Source organism: Camelus ferus, chromosome 18 (assembly GCF_009834535.1).
Source record: "Camelus ferus isolate YT-003-E chromosome 18, BCGSAC_Cfer_1.0, whole genome shotgun sequence".
NCBI classification, from domain to species: Eukaryota; Metazoa; Chordata; class Mammalia; order Artiodactyla; family Camelidae; genus Camelus; species Camelus ferus.
This window is the reverse complement of record NC_045713.1, coordinates 4,228,697-4,245,453: the sequence shown is the minus strand read 5'-3', so window position 1 is coordinate 4,245,453 and position 16,757 is coordinate 4,228,697. Positions and strand designations below refer to the sequence as shown.

The 16,757-nt window shown below is 54.3% G+C and overlaps 1 protein-coding gene across 2 annotated transcripts in view; it reads left to right on the top strand.

The window, feature by feature from the left end:
- The first annotated feature begins 8,843 nt into the window (after positions 1-8,843).
- The window catches only part of CLIP2 (CAP-Gly domain containing linker protein 2), a 65,477-nt gene continuing 57,563 nt past the window's right edge, over positions 8,844-16,757 (top strand). For both annotated transcript variants that reach the window (XM_032459518.1, XM_032459517.1), the window contains exon 1: positions 8,844-9,162. The gene's annotated coding sequence lies outside the window, so the exon portion shown is untranslated. The remainder of the gene's footprint in view (positions 9,163-16,757) is intronic.

The following is a 16,757-nucleotide window of genomic DNA, read 5'->3' as shown; positions in this document are numbered from 1 at the left end:
ACCCCTCAAAAGGCCGGGACCGGTTTCACCTCCAACATGCAGCCATTTAGGTCTGAGGAGCCCATTTCAGGGAGAGGCTTCCTTTACCATGCCCTCCCTCCCAGTTCCAGGCAACTCTCCATCATCTGGAGGCCCTGCCGTGGGTTTCTTGCATCTCAAGATCCCCAGAAGACAGTTCTTAATCCCCTATTTCATAAAACAAGGACATTGGATTGAAATGTTCTAGGGTCCCACAATATTCTGAAGTACTGTGATTTTATGTCATTTATACATTTGTTATTTCAAGCAAGTACTAAGCTTTACTAAGTTACTTTCCCTGAAAACATGGATTTAAAAAAAATCTAAAATTTAAAAGCATAACCGGAGCTTACTTACCAATATTCTTTCTAAAAAATATTTTATTTATATTTTATTTATTTACTTTTGTTTGGTTTTTTGTTGTTGTTTTGGGAGAGGTAATTCGGTTTATTTATTTACTTATTTATTTTGATGGAGGTACTGGGGATTGAACCCAGGACCTTGTGTGTATTAAGCACGTGCTCTCCCACTGAGTTATACCCTCCCTCCACCAATATTCTGAAATTACTTTGCAAAACAAAGAATTATTTTGTAAAGTGAATGAACTCAGTTGTATCTGGACATCTATCCTGGAGCCAGGCCTGGCGTGCAGCTGGCCAGGTTGCGAATGCATTGCTGATCTGGACTTCTTTATCCTTTATCTTTCTGGGTTTTGTTCTTGATGCAGTAAAGATTTAATTATTTAAACACTGAGATTTACATGTTTATTTTGTTAACCATTAAAAAACGTGTAATGTTAACCTCTATGGCAATTAGGTCTTTGATTTATGGTCCTTTGCCCAAGAAATTTTCTTCAAGAATTGGCCCTGGAAAGGGTGGACATTCTGTGTTGGAATCCACACGTGGCTTCTTCTGAACAAAGAGCCATGTTGCTAAAAAGTAACTTGAAAAGCTCTGATTTAAACAAGCCCCCCAGAGACTTAAACAGTGAAGAAGATGATAAATTTGATTACATTCATATTGAAAACCTCTGCCCATTCACAGACCTGATGGAGTTAAATGACAAGCCACAAACTTGGAGAGGTCTTGGAAGTTCTCCCAGTTGGTAAAGGAATAGTGTCCAGGATATGTAAGTAATCCTACAAATCATTGCGAAAAAAGACAAACCACTCAGTAGAAAATGGACAAATGGCATGGATAACTGTTTCACAGAAGAGGAGACTCATACGAACCATGAACTTCTGAGAGATGCCTAATCTCACTTGTAACTAGGTTTTGTTTGTTTTTATTTTTGTTTTTTGTTTTTTGGTTTTTTTTTTTACAGCAACCAGACCAGCAAAAATGAAAAGGCCTGACAATACAAAGTGTCACTGTGGATACCGAACAAAAGGAACTTACATTCTGCTGTGAGAATGTAAATTGGTACAACCACTTGGGAAAGCAGTCCAACATCATCATATGAATGTGAAGGCACACGTTCTCCAAAACCGTACATTTCCCTCCTAGAGGGACCCTGGGAACACCTGTGCCCCAAGTACAAGACAGGGACAAATGAGCAAAAGCAGAACAGAACTAAACAAGATCCTAAAGTGGAAACAACCAAATGGTCCTTCCGCAGGGGAATGGGACAGCACACAGTGGACACTTGGTGGCCACTCTCATCTACATGGACAGATTCCAGCCTCTCTCCCCTTCCCGGAGGATGGGGGTGGGTAGGGGTGAAAGTTCCAACCCTTTAATCTTGGTCTCAGCCACCATCCAGAAGCCCCACCCCCACCCCAGAGTTGGCTCATCTTTCTGAGCAGAAGATGCTCCTATCACCTTGGGAATTCCAAGGGTTCCAGGAGCCCTGTGTCAGGAACCAGGGGTCAAAGACCAAGTACAAAACAAAACAGAACAAAAGATGCTCCCACTGCTCTTTTCACTTAGGAAATTACAAGAATTGTAGGAGCTCTGTGCCAGGAACTGGCAACAGAGAGGAAATCTATTTTTTCTATTGTTTTACACCCACCCATCCACACACTGATGTAGAGACTCCCCACTCCCACCCTCCCCTCACCTAGAGGCCCTCCACCCCATTCCCACCCTGCACTAGAGAACCGCGCCCCACCCGACCCCTGCCCTGATCTGGAGGCCCTGCTATGGCTGTGAGCTTGGTATTTCCTCAAGGCTCCAAAGAGGAGACCAAGGTCAGTGTGCTGACCTCAAACCCACGGCAAAGGGGGCATTGGGCAAATCAGCCCCTGGCTGGTCCCCGATGTACCCGCACTTGTGGGGAGAGGTGGCCTCGAACAGCACGCTGGGCCTCAGGAAGAGAGCCATGTGGACAAGAAAACTGGGAGGCCGAAGTTGCACACTAAGTGTCACTTGATAGCTGGAGCCCTTCAGTGGATAATGTTGGGTGGCCTTCGGTAGATAATACCTTTGTGTGTGTGGTGGGGGGGTACATAATTATGTTCACTTATTTATTTTTAGAGGAGGTACTGGGGGATTGAACCCAGGACCTCGTGCATGCTAAGCATGTGCTCTACGACTTACCTCCCCGATAATACCCTCTGGATTGGCGGCAGCCCCTCTGACTTGCTCCGGGGCCTCTGGGAACTTCAGTTCAGAGCGTCGGCTGGGAGGATGGAGCTGCAGAGAGAAAAAGGAGTAGGAGGGGCGGTGGGGCCCGGGGCCTCCCGCACCAGCACCAGCCCCAAGACCACTGTGTGGGGAGGGCTGGGGGTGGGAGCTTGACTAAATGAGAAAAAGGAGCAGCGGCGATGTGATGAGGAAACTAAGGCAAGGAGAAGTCAGGTGTCTCGCCTGACCCGAGGAGTGTTTGTGCAGAAGCTGCTTTCAGCTCTCCAGGCTGGGGGAGGAGAGGAACCAGCTCGCTGATGACATTCACAGACATCCTCCCTCCTGCCAAAGATGAAAAAGGCTCATCTTGGTCCCTCCTCCTCTCTTCCCTGCTAAATCTTGATCAGAGCTGCCCACTCTGAACCAGCATTGCTGTTTCTGTCTCTCCTTCCCCAACCAACAGGGAAAGACAGGCATGGCAGGGCTTTACTGCAACAGCCCCACTGCCCTGGGTTCCCCAGCACACATCCTTCTTAGCTCCACAACTGAGAGACAAACCTGGCCCCAAGCTCCCTGGCCATGACTCCAACAGAACCCTCAGGCTTTGAACCCTGCCTGCCTGCCTGCCTGTCTGTCTGAGTGGGTGGAGGTGGAGCCTGTCATTTCCATTTTATAGACAAGGAGACTGAGGTTGCCCCTCCATCCTCATCTTGGCCTCAGTTCCCTGATGCTCTGGGGATGAGCTCTTCAAGTTTCCTCCCAACGTTACCTTTGAGCTGCCCCCTTTGCCTGCCACATACTTATCCTTCAGGACACATCTGGGCTGTCACCTCCTCCTTGGCCCCATGCACTGAGAAGATGTGGCCCAAAGCACTCTGTGCACAACTCCATCAGAGCTCTTATCACTTTATACTGAGATCTCGATGTCTGCATCTTTTCAAAGCAATTTTGTAGCCACACACTGGACAGAAAAGGGGTAAAGGATTTAAAAGTAGTAAGAGGGGTTTTGTTGCTGAGACGCCAGCAGTTTGGATATGAGCTCTAACTGTTGTATATTATGCACACGTGGACCACATCTGTGGGAGGAAGGGACAGTTTACAAATGATGAAGTCACAGGGGTGAGCTGTGGAGAAAAGAGGCTGCTGTTTTAAGAGGGCTGGTAGTTTCCCTAATGATGTTTTGTCTAATTATACTTGTTCTTTCCTGCTGAAAAGCAACAGGGGTTGAACAAATGACCTACTAGCTTCTCCCCAAACATCTGCCTCACAGACACTGGAGGCAGAATGACATCCAAGGCTCAGGGAGCCCCAGAAAGTAGGGGTGGGGAGGACAGAAGGGTGTGTGGGTTGGTCTAAGAAAAGCCAGATTAAGCAACCAAGGTGGCTGAGAGCCCCAGGAGTGGGTGGGACCGGGAAAGTCACAGCCCAGGGCCTCGAGGCCAGAGTGAGCCTCCTTAGGACACTGGTTCCCAAATGTTCCAGGAACAGCTGCCAACCATGACCTCCATCCGCCGCAAAGTGAACAAAAGTTTTCCAGAAAGCCAGATTTACTTAATTCAAAGGGCAGTCCTTGATTCCAAAATGATGTTCTTACCTCCTCTTGGTGCTAAAATGTCCTTTCTTGTAGGAAATGCACAGTTTTTTTTCCCTAGTGTATTTTCATGGTAAAATCACAATCTGGTAACCTTCTGTCAGCTTCCAGTTTTGTGTTTCTGATGGAGGTGACTGGTGATTGGTGTGATTTCTCAGGAGGACCCAAAAGACCCAAACCAAAAGAGGTGCCCCTTAGGCGGAAGCTGCAGAGAAGTGCAGCCTTGTGAGGCGCAGGCGGCCCTCGGGGCAGCAGGGGCCAGCAGCCAGTGTCCTGGGGAGAAAGACACTGGCAGCCTCCCCAGGCAAAAGGCTGTCAGAATAAACATGATTCCAGGGTGTGTCACCACCTCGGCCGAATGATGCAACGCACAGATGTGCAAATTTGGGGACGTGGAGAGAGGACTGAGACACAGCAGCTATGAGGGAAGGCTGTGAGGTTGGAAAGCAAGAGACAGCAGAGGGGCCCTGCAGGCAGCACCTTCTAGAGATTTCCCTTGGCGAGGGGAGGCTGGGTGCTTGTGGCCCAGCTGGGGACCCAGGGAGGAAGTAACCCTGGGGGTGTGGAGGGCAGAGGCACCTAAGGCTTCTTCCCAGAGGCAGATTTCCACCCCAGCAGGAACCACGGTGGCAGCAAAGTCCTTAGATGCACGTCTGCCTGCTTCTCAGTGAGTGTCGTCCACCCTTGGAGGGGGTGGCCTCTTCCCTCCACAGGCCCCCCTTTCCAGGCCCCCTGTTGAAGGAGCTCATTCAGGAGTCACCCAAGGAGAAGCACCCCACCTTTTTAAGCCTCAGCTGAGGATTTGTGCCTCCCCAATGGCTGCAGGTGCCCTCCTGCTATGTGTTCACAGCCACTGCTTCGTCTGAGAGGCCGGAAGTGTAGGGATGAAAAGACAGACTGGCCCCCGGCAGCCTGGATCACACAGGGCGCTGCTCCCTACCTGCTTGTGAACCCAGTCGAGTTTCAGACCCTCCTCTGTAAATGGGGCAAGTACAGTCCCTGCTCCCGGGACATCCTGAGGATTACATGAGTTTACAGAATCTCAGGTGCCTAGAATGGTGCCTGGCATACAGTGAATACACAATGAGGCATACAGTAGGCACTCATCATGTGCACGTGGGGCTGGCACTTTGCCATCAGCCCTGTAGAGGAGGGAGGATTCCTGGGTCACCTGCCCAGGGTCATAAAGCCGAGAAGAAAGCAGAGCTTGGGTTGGAGTTTCAGGTGGCTTCTATCTCCCTGCTGTCTCCTCACAGATGAGCGGAGCCCAGCTCTGCAACCCCGGGGGCCTGGCTAACCTTGGACTCACAAGCTGTGTGACCTCGGGCCTGTCCCTTAACCTCTCTGTGACTCGGTTTCCTTTTCTTTAAAATGACATCATAATCACACCAGCTCTAGAATATTTGGTGAGCATCACAGGAGTTATTGGATAGACTGGATAGAGACTGGATAGACAAACAGACAACAGCCAGACCACATATAAAAAAGAACTGACCCACAGTGTTCAGGAAGTCAAAGGGTGACTCCTGGAGCAATTGCCCTGAGTGGCCAGAACTCGCTCTAGAACTTCCAGCTTCCTGAGTTTTTGCCTCCAACAATCAGAAGCATGCCAGGAGGTGGCAACCTTCAAGCCAGCCAGGCCACTCCTGGGCTGCCCCACTGCAGGCCCCCAAGAGCTCTGCCCTGGCCCCCCAGTTACTCCCAGCATGTTCTACCCATGAACCCACCCCCCACACCACCACCACGGGGCTGCCAGTCACAGCCAATGTCAGCAAGAAAATGACCAAATCAGCACTTTCTGTGGAGACAAAAGGCCTGGGCGAGAGGTCTGTGGGGAGAGCCCCCTCCCCCAGTCCTCCCCCTTCCCCCCCATCCCCAGACCTGATGCCTGGCCCCAGGGCATCGTGCCCAGCTCCACCCGTCACATCTACAGCGTTCGTTTGGCTACAGGAAGCATAAACCCCCAATCCAAGCTTCAACAAGAGAGTAGCATATCTTCCCTCGCCCAGAACAAGCCCGGCAGCGGCAAGGGCGGGGGTGTTCTCAGCTGAGTTGCCCCTTTGCAGCTCTGCCCACCGTTCAGGTGAGGGGAAGCTAGGACACTGTGGTGCTCACTGCTGCTCTGAATACCATGGGGGTGGGGGGACTGTCAGTGAGGGAGGCGGCTGGTGGGGGCCAGGGGTGGGAGGAGGGCAGGAGGTGTGGCTGCACCTGCCAGGGGGCACAGGTGAACTCTGGTGCATCACAGCAGAACCTGGGTACAGCCCTGTCTCTCTTTAGTTTCCCCACCTGCGCAAGGAGGGGCTGGGGCTAAATGGTGGTTCATTTCCAACAAGGATACTTCTTAGTCCATCTCTGATGGGCTGATGCCCTGGGAACTTTGGCCAATTTCCTGGGTCTAGAAGCCTCAGGTGTTAAAGAAGGGAGAGGTGCCCCCAGGGCCCTGGCGCCATTTGATCTGGGTCAACCTCCCCCACAATTTGGACAAATCACTCTTCCTGCTACGTCCTCCCTACCCTTGTTTTTTCTGAGCTCTTGTTCCTGCCCTAGAACCTGGGGCTTCAAGGGATCTGTGAACTGTCTGAACCCGTCTGTGTGTGTGTGTGTGAGCACAGTACATGTTTCTGGCAAGAGTCCCCATGGATTTCATGGTCTCAAAGGCATGTGTGCCCCTATAAGCTTAAGAACCTCTGGCCTGGCCTGGACCTCTCCCTTTGTGTCCTACGCTGCTCCCTCCCCAAAGCATCCCCCACCCAGCTTTAGTCTGGAGCCCCACAGTTTTCCTGCTGGTCTCTTAGGGGCTTAGCTTATCCCCACCAGCCGCCAGGAGAACTTTCTGAGTTTTTTCTGATTGAGTCCTACCTGCTTTCCGTCATCAGGACCCCCACCACCTTTAATGTCATTCCAGGCACACTAATTCCCAGGCAGGCTCTTAGGAGGAGGGCAACCTGCAACAGCCCTGCCCTTTACTCTTTGTGTTTCCTCCTCTCCGTGGCAAGAGAAGTCCCTGTTAGAAATCACTGCTCACAGGAGAAAATCCAGACTCCCAATATGCACTCAAGTCCTTTTCTAACCTTGCCCTTTGAAAAGAAAGTCCACATTTCGTGAATGCAGGCACTGTTTGTTCTTAGCACTTTATGTAGATTAATGTACTCAACCTTGAAAATGACCCTAGGAGGCAATGTGTCACTAGCTCCATTTTATAGATGGGAAAACCAAGGTGCAGAGAGGATTGCCCATTAGCTGGTAGGTGATGGAGCTGGATTCTTATCAATGCACTTTGCCTCAGGTCTTATCTCTCAGTAGCAAGACTGTCCATCTCAGCCACATGGGGCAATTCACTCCCTGTTTCTTGAACACATCCCTCTCTACTTCAAATCCCCTACCTCCCCATCCCATTGACACCTCCTCCAGAAGCCTTCTGTCTCCACTGGGCTCATTCCACACTTTACTCTAGCCTTGATCTCCAGGTCAGGCTCCCTCACCAGCCGGGGACCTCCTCAGGGCTGGTCTAGTGCCCAGCCTCCACCATCATACCATGACCCGTTTGCTGACCTGAAGTAAAACGCTTCCCCCAATTTATCAGCAGGAGAACTGAGTTCAAGAGGTTAATGCATTTCTCAAAGATTATGGATACCAGGGTAGTGGAGGGGTGGTTGGTAGCAACTTAGAAAATTCATCCATTCAACAAGTGTCATTGAATGTCCACCCTTGGCCAGGCACTGTTCTGGGTGCCTTAGGGCATATAAACAAGACTGCTGCTCTCCGCAGATTCTCACCATACAGACCATACCTTCCCCAGCACACCCACATTCCCACACTCAAGGGAGATGGAAGTGAATTTGAGCTGGGCTTTGAAGGAGAAAGACGATTTGTCAAACAAAGAAAGTGGGGAAGAACCAGCAAGGCGAAAGGAACTGAGGTTAGCTTATCAAGGAGGAAAGGGAGAAAAACGGCCAACCACGGTCCGACACCTTGGGTGTTGGAATTCAGTTACTTCTTATCCCTGGGCTGCCACTCAGCCTCTGCCCCTGACCTACAGGGAGGAGGGGGAGGGGGAGGGGGGCGGGTGGCTGTGTCAATCCTTTGATATCTCAAGGAGACAGATCCTGCCCGCGGAGGAGGGTGAAGGGTTCAGTCTGTACCTTAAGTACTACTTTTTCCAAACACGAGTTGGGAGCAGATCACCAAGACACCCGTGCCATTGGTCCCCACCCGTTCTGGCCTCAGGACAGCTCAATAAGACCTGGAGTCGCACCTCAACTACACTGTCCTCTCCTCATCCCTTCCTGTCCAGTTCAAACGTCACCTCCCCGGTGAAGCCTTCCCGGAAACTCCAGGAACCTTCCCATCCCTCTCCGCAGCTTCCTGAGCTAACATCTCTCCCATTGGTCTGGGACATCCTTGTGAGCAGAACAAAGCTGAAGGATGCTCTTTCGCCAAACAAAATTGAAGCGCCAATAGGTGTCCCGCGCTGCTGTGGGGGCTGGCGCGCCCCGGACGCCCAGTTATTGACGGCTAGGAGCGGCGAACGGGTTCCGCCGCATTTTCCGCCCGCCCGCCCCCTTGCGGCGCGGCGCCGCGGCCTGACAAACGCGAGGCCGCGCGAGAGCGCGCCTGACCCCCGCCGCGCCAGGCCCCGCCCTCCCGCGCCCGTCCCAGCGCCGGCCCCTTTTGTTCCCTCCCGGAGCCCGGCCGCTTGCTCTGCTACCGCTCGGCTCGGCTCGGCTCGGCAGCCGGGAGCTCAGGCGGCGGCCGGGGCTGCCTGGGTCAGCGCCTCTCGCCTTCCCGCCGTCGCACACGCGGAGCGAGGCCGGGGCCCCAAGCGCGAACGCGGAGTCCCCGGCGCCAGGAGGGGCTGCAGCCGGTGGGCAGCGGCGCGCGGGGAGGGGCCGCAGCATCCTCTGCCCCCGCGGCGCCCGGGTCTGGAGAGGAGGGTGCCGGGCGCCCGGGCGCCCGCCGTTCAGCCTGATGCTGGAGGGGCGAAGGTAGGAGCAGTCGGAGGAACCCCGAAGGAGGGGTTTCGCCGGGCAACAAAGGACCGAGGGATGCGGGAGGTGGCGGCAGCCCCGGCCTGGTCCGAAGCGGGGCTGCCGGCCAGGAGGCATTGTCCGGGTGTGTGAGAGGCTGAAAGGTCGGGGGCCGGCGGGTCGGCTTGAGCAGGACCTGGTCCTGGGGTGCACCCCTAACTTCCCCGTCGCTTGCAGGCCAGGATGGGGGCACTGCTGGCGTTTGGGGAACCCTTCCAGGGCTTCAGGTCCCCTTGGTGAAAGCATCACCAGCACCCTCGATGCCCTCAACGGGAGTTCGGCACATCTCCTGGGGGGCCGCCAATCTCTCTTCCCAAGGGCAGCGCTGGGCGGCTGGACCCGCCGCAGGGCTCTGGACTCGGAGATCCAGGGAGGCTGAGCCTGGTGGGCGCGGCTACACAGCCCCCTTCTCCAGACCTGGGGTCTGGGAGGACACGAAGCCCCCGCTCGGCCGGCTGGAGTCGCCTGGCCGATGCCGTTTGCAAAACTTGAAGTGCATGGTTGGTGGTGGGTAGGGGGAGACTGGGGTGGGGCGGTTTCCCGCAGGGGAGCCCCCCCCAAGCTGGCGCTCGTGGCTGGTGAGGCAGCACATTTTCTGCCCTCCCCACAGGGAGGGGCCGTGGCCGCGCGGAGGATGCTTCGCTGGGCCTCCAGGGCCCTCCCGTTTGGGTCCTTCAGACGGAGCCTGGGCGGGGCGGGTGCCCACTGGGCACTGCCACGCAAGCCTCAGCCCCACCCTGGGAAAGACAGGCAGAGAGGGTACCTTGTGGTACCCAAGCAGCTTCCTGAGCTAACACAACCAGCAGCAAATCCCCCAACCTCTGAGATACCACTTCTCCCTTCTGGGTGAGAAATGGGAGTCCAGAATGAGGGTGGCTGCCCTTGCCCTTATAAGATACCCAAGGGAGTCTAGTAGGGGTGGTGCTGGCCTAGGGCTGCAGGCAGAGGAGGAGAAGGGTGAAGGGAGTACCACTCGGGGCAAGACTCCCCACCAGTTGTAATGTAAACAATGAGCCCTTCATTCATCCAGCTGCTGTCACCTGGCCCAGCACTGCTAGGGGCTGGCAGGTACACAGGCTTGGGGCCTTATTGCCCCCAGGGAACATAGCCCAGCAGTATTTGGTGAGTGCAGGGATGAGGGAGCTGGGAGCACAGAGGAGGGACACCTGGAGGATGAGGTGGATCAGGAAGCTTGATAGAGCCCACTGTAGAAGTTTAATGCCAGAGGGGACTCGAGGGAGGGGAATAGCGTAGGCAAGGGCTTGGAGTCAGAAAAGGAGGCAGTAGGCCTGGTGGCTGGTGGGTTAGAGGAACAGCAAAGGATTTAGGTGTGGGGTTTAAGGCAGGGGAAGTTCTACTGAGGGAAGGGATTGTTCTGTCCCTCCTACTTACCCAGGTGGGGCTCTTTAGATGCCCTTCTCCAGAAGCCTGGTATGCATTGGCATCTGAGGTTCCTGGCCTGGGAGGGGTGTTGGGGTACAGGTTCTGGGACTGGTGGAGGGGTTTGGGACGTAGAGGAGTTTCAAAGGCAGAAGAGCCTGGTGAAGGGGACGGGGAGGGAATGTGCACGTGTAAGCTCTGAGTTGCAGCCAGCAGGCTGAGAAGGAGGTTCTTGGAATTCTGTACCCAGAGCCTGAAATCCCAAGTTGGGGATCCACCCACTTGGGAGGCATCAATCCCTTTTCAGCATCTGCTGTCCACTTTGAGGATTAAGAGTTTGGATGCTGGAGCCTGACAGCCTGGGTTCAAATCCCAGCTCTGCCACCTACTAGCTGTGTGACCTCAGACAAATCACTGTATCTCTCTCTGCCTCAATTTCCCCATATATAAAATGAGGAAACTTAAAGTACCTACCTTTTAGGGTTGTTGAGAATTGAATGAATGGATGTGTGTATGTACTGTGATGGAGCCAATGCCCAGGGTTTGTTATTGCTGCTGTACTGGATGGTCCCCCAGCCTTCATCCACACACACAAGTGGCCCATCCCCTCCCCAGCTGTTAGTTCCCTGTCAGGCAGTCCTCCTGTTAGCCCCGCCCAAGGCCCTGCTGTTCTCGGCCTCAGTGCAGCCTCCTCCCTGGGCTGCTCTTTCTGCTCTAGTCCAGCCTCCCTTGGTGATGGGAAGGCCACCACCCCCGCAGCCCCAGCCATCCCTGCTCCCTCTGCTCTGGCCCTGCCACCTTAAAGATTGATCTTGCCCTCTTGATACCATCTACCTATCTCTGCTTCCATGCCTGGAGAAGAGAAGCTGCATTCTTGACCCTGTTGGTTCCCTGCTGTCTTAGTTCTGGCTGTTCCAGCAAAATACTACAGACTGGGTGGCTTTTAAACAACAAATTTATTTCTCATGGTTCTGGAAGCTGGAAGCCTGAGATCAGGGTGCCAGTAAGGTTGGGTGAGGGCCCTCTTCCGTGTCAGACTTACTTCTGGATCCTCAAGTGGTGGAAGGGGTGAGGGAGCTCTCTGGGCTCTCTTTTACAAGGGCACTAATCCCATTCGCGAGGCATCACCTAATCACCTCCCAAAGGCCCACCTCCTAATACTGTTGCCCTGGGGTCTAGGGTTTCAGCCTGTGAATTTGGAGAGGACACAGTCAGACCAAAGCACCTACCCAGTGGTCCTTGGGAGAATGTCAGTCTTTGTGTAGTTTAAAAAAAACCTTAATGCATATTTAGTGCTTACTCTGCCAGGAACTGTTTTAAGCTCTTTATTCATCTTTTGGGGGGGAGGGAGGAGGAGGTAATTAAGTTTATTTGTTTATTTATTTTAGTGGAGGTACTGGGGATTGAACTCAGGACCTTGTGCGTGCTAAGCACGCACTCTACCACTGAGCTATACCCTCCCCCGCTTAAGCTCTTTAAATACATATATTAGTTTGTGCATATCTTGTCTACATTTTATGGATGTAGAAGCTTGCCTGTTTGCTCCCCATGTATTTGTTAAGCCTGGGAGACAGGCTTCCTTCCACCCCGCCCCACTCCCACGCCACTCCCACCCCTCAACACACACCTACCTACCTAGTTCATTTCCTGGAAGGAAGATTCTGGCCATGCCTTCCTCTGACACCTCCACCCCACTGGCTCAGGTACAAAGTCCAGACACTATCTGGCTCTCAGGGCCCACCCTGAGCTGGCTGTGCCTTGCCTTCCCAGCACAGCTCTACCCAGATAGGCCTCACCTTTTATAAACTGATCAGTGAACTTGGCTTGATGGGCAGGCCTGGCCTTGAGCAGGACGGTGGGGGGAGGGCCCTGACACATGTGTTTGGATTATTTTGTTGCAGGGAACAGGAACCGCCTCCAATTAGGTTAAGTGAAAGGGGAGTTAAGAGGAAAGGAACTTTGCAGGAAACAATTGTAGGCAGCAGCCTGGCTCCCCCAGGACCCGGGAAGCTGGCAGGCAGCCCCTCCTCCGGCTTTCCTCTCTCTGGACTGCGGAGTCATCTTCTCTGTCCTCTCCGGTGCATCTGTCTCTTCTCTCCCTGTAGGCTGCTCTCTGGGTTGCCGGCGTGGCCATCCAGAATGGTGGCTTCAGCTTAAGGCCACAGGACCACTCAGGGGGCTCCCTTCAGTCTGTGGGTGCCAGAGACAGGAATGGACCTGGCCTGGGTGAGGGCACCCACCCCATCCCCCCAGCTGGTGGAGGGTAGGCCACGTGGTCTCTGGGGCTAGGGGTGAGAGAGTGCTGGGACAGCATTTGGTGGGGTGGGGGGTGTGCTGGGGAGGATGGGTGAGTGGAGGGCACAGCCGCCCCTGGGGGCCCACCGCTGGCCTCTCCAGCCCTGGCTCAGGAGCAGAGGGTGCACTCTTTCCTCAGCCCCTGGGGACTGAAGGGGGGGCCAGTTGTCAGCAGGGGACCCACCCTGCCCCACCACTCTTCTCTGGGCGGCACTGCCAGGGTCAGCCCACAGAAACAGTAACCCAGAACTCATGTTTTCAGAGGAAATGCTTTAAACTGGTAATGAAACATTTCCTCTCTGAATGAAAAGAACATACCAGGTGGTTTTTATTAACAAGGCATAAACTTGGGGCCTTGGCCACTTAACATCTTCCATCTTCACTGAGCAGCTCTGGCTCCAGCCCTGGAATCTACCTGTGACTCTAGCTGCAGCCCAGAAAGACACCCACTTCTCATTCCCTCCGCTCTTTGCCCTTTTGGCTCCTTCTCTGTGAGAGGGGGAAGTGTGAGGCTCACAACGCGCGCCTGGGTTTCTAATCTCTCCTCCCTGAGGGTGTGACCCTGAGGTGTCCAGGGCCGATCTGCTCCTGCGTGCACCCAGCCTGGCCCCAGCTCCTCCCCAGGGTACCCCAGCCCCGCCCTCCAACATCCAGCACCAAGGGTGGACGCGGGTGATGGCTAGGGGGAAACCAGCCCCTCGGTGTTGGGACACCTTCGTTTTGGAGCCTGCCTTCAAGAAGCTTTTGCTGAATTAGGGAGACATCAGCTCCCTTCCTGAAAGTGTAAACCACATCAGTACCTTTGAGGAACATTTTAAGGCCAGGGTAGGAGAGATACCTCCATGCTCAGCGGGGTCACCACCCTGGCAATGGTTCAAGTCATCACAAGGGTTACATGGAGAGAGGGAGGAGGCAAGGCACGGGGTGGGTGGGAAGGCCGAGAGGGAGGACAGGACTGGGCTGTGCCTTGAAGGATGGGCAGACTTGGGGCAGATTAGGACCCCCTTCCTGATGGGCACAGAGGAAGAAAAGTAAAGAAGAGTTTTGGGCAGCAGAGCAGAGTGTCTGCTCAGGGCTCAGCATGAGGTCGGGCATCTGGTTGTGGGACCCTGTGATGAAGGAGGGAATGACGTTTGGTGTCTTCTGGATTTTTTTTTTTTTTTTTTTTTTGCTACCTTGTATCTTGATCCCATTCAGGCTGTCCCCTTTCCTGCTGTAGACAGGTCCTGGCATAAATTTGTCTGTGGTTTCACTCACTCATCTCACATTCAGCTTCTTTCAAACCAAGGGCTGTGCTGGGCACTGGGAACACGGGGCAGAGGATGGAAGACATCCTCAAGGGTCTTGTGTGTTCTTTGATTCCAGAAAGGACCTGAGATGATTTAAAAACATAAATGCAGTATAACAAGATGAAAAAGATGTGAGAAAATCAGGGCAAGAAGAAACCCAGGGCAGCAAATACCAGATGAAGCTGGAGGGGGCTGCTGCACCTTCTCTTGGCAGTAATTTGACTCCGAGCTTTCTAGCAGCCAGATCCGAGGGGGATAAGGAGTTTGGAGTGGCTTCGTACTGTCACATTGTCTGGTGTAAGCCTGTGCTATATATAACATGACTGCCTAAGTGAGGGGCAGAAACTCCAGGGCGGGGCTGGACAACGTGGTCCTGGGGTAGGGTCCCAGGCAAAAAAACGACCAGACTGCAGAGGGCAGGGGAGGATGGCAGCCACCTCTGAGCTTTCTAATCCCTCTCCTGGAGGGTCCTTACCAGCAGCTGCGGGGGAGCCGGGGGCTGGGGCTGGCATTGCTGCTGATCCTCTCCATGAGGGCCTGAGGGCCTAATGGGCTGCAGGGTTTGATGAGACCCTGTGAACCAGGACTAGTCTCTGCCGGAGAATCCCCATCCTGCTAGGATGCCGGGGGTGGGGAGAGGGCTGGGATACAAGGGTGTGTGCAGAGAGCCCTGGGTGTACTCACTGGGCCCCTGGAGTTGGTTAAGGGATACAAGAAGGGTGAAGGTGTGCTGGTAGAGCAAGTGATGGGCTGGGTGTCTTCAAGAGCCATGAGATTTCAGGGAAGCTGGCATGCAGGGCGCTGGGGAGGGGTGGAGGGGGGGAGGGGAACGGGAACCCAGGGAACAGGCCAGAGGCAGGGCGGGGGCTGGGCCTGCTGGCAGAGGTGCCACAGACTTAAGCCCTGAGGCACCCTGCTAGCCTCCTGCTTCAGTCTGTGCCCTTGTTCCCCCAACCTGGTGCCTGGAGGAGATGGTCTCAGTTCTGAGGGAGTAAATAGAAGGGGTTAAGAACATAAACTCCGTTGCCAGAGGACCTGAGTTCAAATCCCACCTCTGCCATTGCTCAGTTGTGTCACCCTGGGCAAGCGACTTGCTGGCTCTGGGCCTCAGTTTCCTCACTGGTAAAGTGGAGCTCGTTGAACTACATCTCCTTCACAGGGCTGTCGTGAAGACTGAGCAAGTTAATATCTATAAAGGCTTAGATGTGCTTGCAGTGGGACCAGTGTTACCGATCGGTGGCTCCTTGGGCTGGAACAACTCGGTAGGGGTAGAGCCCCATCCCACCCGCATCCCTGCACCCAGTACACCTGCACAGGTTCCCAGTCAGGCACAGTGAAGCGCACACTCCTGTGATGGAGAGAGTGGGCATGGGGTTCCCCTCGCTGCGGTGGGCCAGCCCTGGGGGTGGGGATGCTTACAGGTCCCATTAATGTTGCTATTGACAGTAATAATGGCTGTGCAGGCTTGTGAGAGCCTCTCAGGGCAGCAGGCACTGAAGCAGGCCTTTGTCTCTGCTTGCTTTCCTCCAGTCATGGGGGGCCCACTACCTGTTTCTTTGCTTGTTGGGCCCACACCTGGTGAGCTCGGGCTCCCGGTGTGCTTGGTGCCGGATTTCCAGAAGGAATGCGAGTTAGTTGGAATGTTAAGTTACTCCTCTTTGTCCTTCCCAGAGATCGCTCCAAGCTGGCCAGTGAGTGTGGCCACCGGGTGGGACAAGCTGCTATAAGCCTTCAAGTCAACATAGGAAGGATGATGGAGGCAAAGGAAGGCATTAAATTCCTTCATGTTTTCCTTAAACATATTTTGAGCTCTAAGTGCTGGGCGCTGTCCTAGGTACCAAGAACCCTGCACGGAACAAAATATGCAAAAAACCTCCCCTTTAAAGCTTCTCTCAGAGGTGAGGGGTTTTGCCAGTGAGTAAGAGGAAGGGCATTCCAGCAGAGGATCAGCTTGTGCAGAGGCCTGGAGATATGACAGAGTGTCTATGGGTGTGGCTGGGTGTTGGTGGCATTCCGCCAGAATTTGGTGGCTAGGGGCATGGAGGAGGAGTGCCTTTCTGGAAGCAATAAAAGAAAACACTGACTTTGAGGGCTTGTTAGTGACTGACCTCATCCCTAGGGCTACCAAGTCCTGCCCCTCCCCCACCAGCAGCCCTGGCTGGCCCTTCAGAGGTATAGATGGTGCCCGTGGCCCCCTGCCTGCTTCATCCCTTCTCCTGCCTGCCACACCCTGACTCTTCTCATGGGCCCTGGTTTGCAGCCCCTCCTCATGTGGGTGGGAGGCCAGGCTTGGACCTCAGTGGGCTCAGCCTCCTCCCCATTTGCAGGGGAAGGCTTGGGAGTGAGAGGATGCTGGGGTGCTTGATTCAGGTGCCTTCTTTATGGAACCACTGTGTGCAAGGCCCAGGGTGCTTGAGCTCCGTGGGGCTTGGGCCTGCCCATGGGGAGCCCACAGAACCTTGGAGGAGACAGATGCTCCAGTAGGTCCACATGGTTAGGTGCTGGCTGGGGCCATCTGATGGGGGGAAGGCCCGAAGTAGCAGGGACCACCCCTGGTTCAGCAATCTGGGCCTTCCTTGCTTCCTCTAC